Source organism: Telopea speciosissima, chromosome 11, assembly GCF_018873765.1.
Source record: "Telopea speciosissima isolate NSW1024214 ecotype Mountain lineage chromosome 11, Tspe_v1, whole genome shotgun sequence".
Lineage (NCBI taxonomy): Eukaryota > Viridiplantae > Streptophyta > Magnoliopsida > Proteales > Proteaceae > Telopea > Telopea speciosissima.
Genome location: NC_057926.1, coordinates 38,472,092 through 38,477,663, shown reverse-complemented (window position 1 = coordinate 38,477,663; position 5,572 = coordinate 38,472,092). Strand labels below are relative to the sequence as shown.

Genomic DNA, 5,572 nt, shown 5'->3' with positions numbered 1-5,572 from the left:
GCTTTACATTGTTTAGGCATCTAAGGAAATTACATCCAACACTACATTATGTAGAAGAAAGGCCTCATGTAGCATAGCATAATGCTAGAATGAAAAAAAAAAAGAAGAAGAAGAAGAATCTTTCGACAAAAGAATTGCTCTGGTTTTACAGTAGCTAAATAAAGTAAGAATGTTTAATGAATCTCACTCATCTCATCTAAGAACCAAGAGCAACAAATGTAGAGAAGATATAGGGAATGGATACGAAATCAAAGAAGAGCAGACACAAAAATCTCGTCTGAGGAAGTTGAGATTTGGAAACCTATAAGAAACACAGAAGGAAAGATGAGAGACGGATTAAGAAAAAATAGTTCCTCTCTCTTCTGAGTCAAACAAATAAAACAGATGGTGCTCACAACCCTCATTACAGAAGCATCCCATCATGTCTACACATATCCATAGATTTAGGCAAATATAGATAACTGAAGTCATCCAGAACACATAATTCAACCTTTTTCTTTGTTTTTGAAGGGAAAGTGCCTCTATGAATGCTCTATCGCTAGGTCTTCATCTTTACCTTTCATTAAGCCTGGAAGAACTCCAGTAGCATGCTCCCTCAACTGATCCAGCAAGAAACAATTACAGGAAAAACACTTTCAAGAGGGCTTCTATAACATTAAGCTGGAAGGAAAACAAAGAAGACATTTTCTTCTCCTAAACATATTAGCCCTCAGTATAGCTAATAAACTCTAACAGGGTAATGCAAGCCGAAGATGAATAGAATGGAAATAATACATATAAGAATTATGAATCTTAAAATGAGTTCATTTTAAAATCAATGAAATAATACATATAAGATTGTTTCCCACCCCCTTTCAATGAACAGGGTCTTTGAGACTATGATGTCACAGGCATGTGAAACATGTGCACCTTTCAGAACACTAATTGTATGCATATACAACCAGAAAAGCTTTGTGAATATCCTGCATAAATACTATTTGGTATAAGTTTTTTGAAACCATTCTCTCTCTTTCTCAGTAACGAATCTTAGAATAGTTTTAGGTTAGAAACAGAAATGGTTTGGCCACAAATTATGTACAACTTTTTGAGTCAAGAAAGAGAACTAACACGAAAAAAGAACAAATATATTTTAAGAGATTTCAATTCAGCATTTTCTATTTACCTGAAAATATTCAAATATATGGTGCTTAAAGGGCAGAGAGTGAAATTAAAGGTTAACCTAAGGGTGTCAACCGGTACGGTTTTGATAATACGGTACGGTTTTGGTACGGTACCAAAATTAGGTACTCAATACCGATACCATACCGTATCATTTAAAAGTCCTATTTTCAATACCGTTACCATACCTCTACGGTACGGTATAAAAATGGTATAAAAAATAGTATGAATACGATACGAAAATGGTATAGAAATCGGTTTTTAAAAAACGGTATTAAAAAATGGTGTTTTGCATTATCACCCAACCATACCTTCATGGCTTCACCTGATCACCAACAAAACCCACATCTCCATTCATTAATCCATAATACTGCACTCAGTAAACTGATTTTGCATAAAAATCTCAATGGAAGAAAAGTAGAAAAAGATGAGGGGAGAGAGATTAAAATCCTTGAGAAAATTGTATTTGGAAGAAGCATTTCAGATGACCGTGTTCCCAAATGCCTATGTTCTCTGTACTCTGTAGTGCTGCAACTGAAGAGGGACGCTCTGTACTCTCCGCAATCAGCAATCATAGCTGGCTTGGATGTCCTTCCACTAGAAGAACCAACCTTCTCGATTGCCTTCACCACGTCCATCCCTTCAGCCACCTGTCCGAAAATCACATGCTTTCCATCGAGCAACTCGGTCTTCGCAGTGTAAATAAAGAAATGAGATCCGTTAGTGTTAGGTCCAGCGTTAGCCATGGACAGAATGCCAGCTCCAGTGTGTTTCTTGACAAAGTTCTCGTCGGCGAACTTGGATCCGTAGATCGAATCGCCATCGGTACCATTTCTGGCGGTGGAAGGACGATGCCTTGAAGTGCAAGGCCTTGCCGCTCCGGCTAGATCCTTTCTCTCCGGTGCAAAGAGCATGAAAGTTCTCCGCAGTGTGAGGGGTGACATCGGCGTAGAGCTCCTTGACGATTCTACCAGCGGGAGGGAAGAAGACCTTAGGATTAGCCATTGTCGATTGAACTGAAATGAGTGAAAGCGTGAAAGGAATTAGGGATTTAGCATTTAGGGTCTTAGGAGTTAGGATTGTTAGGAGTTTAAATTGACAAATATACCCCACAACACACGGTATGGTTTTGGTACAGAAACGGAATAACGGTACGGTTTTGGTACATACCGTCGGTATTGTATCCAATATCGATACCGTACCGTGAGTAATACTATTTTTTCATACCGTATCATACCATTTTTGCAACGGTGCGGTTTGGTACGGTTTTATACGGTCGGTTTCGGTATCGGTATACAGTTTCGGTTCCAAATTGACACCCTTAGGTTAACCCCAACCTGCAAAGATCAAAGAGAGAGCAGAGTGGTGGTGGTGGTGATAGCTTTCTGCAGGAGATGTCACCGGAGTTGGTTGCAATCCAGGTCATCAAGTGTCCCATTTCCCTTCTCACAATTATTGAAAAATTAATATATTCTACTGTAGGTTAAGTTTATCCTCATAGTTTTGAAAACCAAACCAGCCATTCAACCATTGATTAAACTGGCTCATTTTTTCCTGGTCAAAACAATACTTATAACTGAAACCATCTCTTGTAAAATAAATACAAATGAGAAAGATAATCAACCAAATATAAAGCAAGATTTTAAAAAGATTTAGGTGGCTTCTGGATAAACTTCCAATTGTTTCACATCAGAATTTCAACAAATTACAACAATATGTTTAGGAATAGTAAGATCTCATGAAACCAACTCTCTAAGGGTTTGTTTGGTTGCAAGGGGAATGTAAATTTTTTATGTAAAGTGAAATTTTTTTCCCAAGGTAAATAATTTTAGGTGTTTGGCTGCCAAGGAATTGTTTTTTCCGTGGAGAATAAATTCCACTTTTGAGGTAAGATTGCAATTTTTATTTTCTGACAAAAAACGCAAGTAAATTCAAAACCCTAGGATTCTCGAATTTGCAGTCTTTTCTCTCGACTGAAATATCGAACCCTCTGAAGGCTTGGAGAACCTCGAGGATGTAACCTGCACTGGTTCTCTCTATCTCTTGAGATCAAAGCTTGGAAGATATGCGCTGGATCTTCTCAGGTTCTCTTTCTGAGAAGCTCAGAAGACATTGATTCGCTTTGTGTGTGAGAAGCTTGAAAGCTCTGAGCATGGTTGGTTTTCTAAAGATTGGAAGCTCTGATTTAATCGAAAGTTCATCAATCCTCGTTCTGATCAGGTATTAGATCATTTGCATATTTATGATTTGAATTTAAATGCAATACATGGAATTTGATGAGTGAAAAAAACCCTAGGTTCCCCATGTCGTCTCTGACATAGGCAAACAAACAAAGATGTGTTTCTCTTATCTCTAGTATTTGATTTTAATCTGTACTTTCTCTCTAGTTCTATCTATAGGGTTTGCTGAGCTTCAGTCCGTTAGTCTCTGTTTTTGGGTATTTCTAATCATTTGCAAGCATGTCCGTAACGGCCTGTGTTAGGGATATAGTTGGAATCCATAAACCAGATTCTAGAGAGATTCATTAACACCACCAAAAATTGAAACCATGAATTTATGATTAATTGCCCACTCAATGACACCTGCTTCTTCTTCCCCCTTCACTTGAATCTTATGGCTGCACTCTAACATTAACTTATCTTGATCTGTTGTCAGGGAGGGAAAGGGATCACATATCTGAAGTTTGCTCTTCAGGTACCATTAACCACCTGCTTTGAACTATCTGATATTTAGTCCCTACTTGTACAATAAAAGTTGGGTAATTTTGACAGGCAATTTTTGGTGAATCTCTGCTTGAGAGTAAGGAGGATTTTCTTCAAACTTTCTCTACGGAGAGTTGTTACATCAGGTACAAATGGCAGCTTGTGCATCTTTGGTTTGACTGGACGCTATCCACACATCCACATTCTGTGTTCTCAGCCTTTTGGTTAATGCTTGTTTTCCATCTCTTTTCCTGTTTCAGAACTTCTATCTCAAATGGAAAGGTCATAGACTGCAAAGCTTCCCGGGATTGCAGAACAAATCTAATAATCATTTGGAATCGAGAGGCAAATCTGTGGAGGTTCTTTCTACTTCTCAATTTTCCTGTTCTCATATGCATTATATTTTATTGTGCCAGCTGAAATCAAAAGAACTGAATTCTTATAGGAGAAGCTTAGACTCAATTACTGGTTTATAGCAAGTGCTTTCCTCCCTTGAATTTACAGGTAGTAGCAGTCTCTGTAATATCTGTCCTATATAAACAAGTATTTTAAATGAGTGTGTGGGAAGTGTTTGGTTGTTCGCCTGGGCAACTATTGTATATGCAATTCCTTTTTTCAGTTTACACCCTCCTTTTGTGGTTGGAACAATGGTTAAATTGTTTAGACCATCAAATCCCATTTTTTTAATATATAAACTGGCTTGACCTTAGAGTCCACTGTCCAGAACTGTGTTTAAGGTTATTACTCCAGGATATAAACCTTTTATGAACAGGGTAGCCTTGAAAACCACCTAAAATAACTTCCAATCTATGTACTTCTACTCTCTCTAACATCTTTAGCATACTTCGCTTGACAACAAGTGCGATAAAAATGACCATTCTCTTTACTGGTACTCCAATACCTTGGAACTTGCTAAATTGTTGTATACTCCCCATGCATCTCTCTCTCTCTCTCTCTCTCTCTCACACACACACACACACAGAGATGCATAGTTGTACCATGCCCTGTATGCTCTTGATAATAATACCTGTAAGATTATGAGAATATGCTTCAGTGGTGCTCCAATACTTGGCAATCCTTTCACAAGTGTTGTGAGTTTAGATACTGCTTTTGAACTTGTAACCAAGTTCACTGGTGAGTGAGCCCATAAATCGAGTTACATGTCTTAGCATTTCCAGTCCTTTCTAATTTGTGGAGAGTTCTTAAACTGTATTGTTTCTTAGTTGTTTAGGACTTTCTATTTTAGGCAGTTACTAAATTTTCATTAGCTTTGTAGTAAATTTCTCACTTTATTACAGAGTTTCCTATTTGGTTGTAAAGATGGTAGCTTATAAATAAAGAACAAGGGCACACTAGCCACGATTTGGATGTTTTGAAAAACATGTATACTTGTGGTGAATCGATCCACGATCCTTGTGGTGAAGCAAGTAGCAACCCAAGGTGGGGAAACCTTGGTTTGGGACTGGTGGTGAAGCCTTTCCCACAGGTCATAGATGGTGAAGACTATGATCATAACCCCTTATTTTCCTCTTTCTTTCATCACTGTTCAGCAGGTATTCTAGCGGCTATCTCTAACTCTTATTAGGTGATTTTAGAACTTTGTGTGTTTATTTAATCCTTTATTCTTTCTCTTCAAGTTGTTTATATCTACTATATTTTTTAGTGTTGTTTCATGTTTGTGATAGGGTTATTGGACAACATATAAGTCTGAA

General features: G+C 37.7%; 1 pseudogene; it reads right to left on the bottom strand.

Annotated features, from left to right (window-relative positions):
- Positions 1-521: 521 nt before the first annotated feature.
- LOC122645068 lies at positions 522-2,163 on the bottom strand (annotated as a pseudogene).
- Between the last annotated feature and the right edge of the window lie 3,409 nt (positions 2,164-5,572).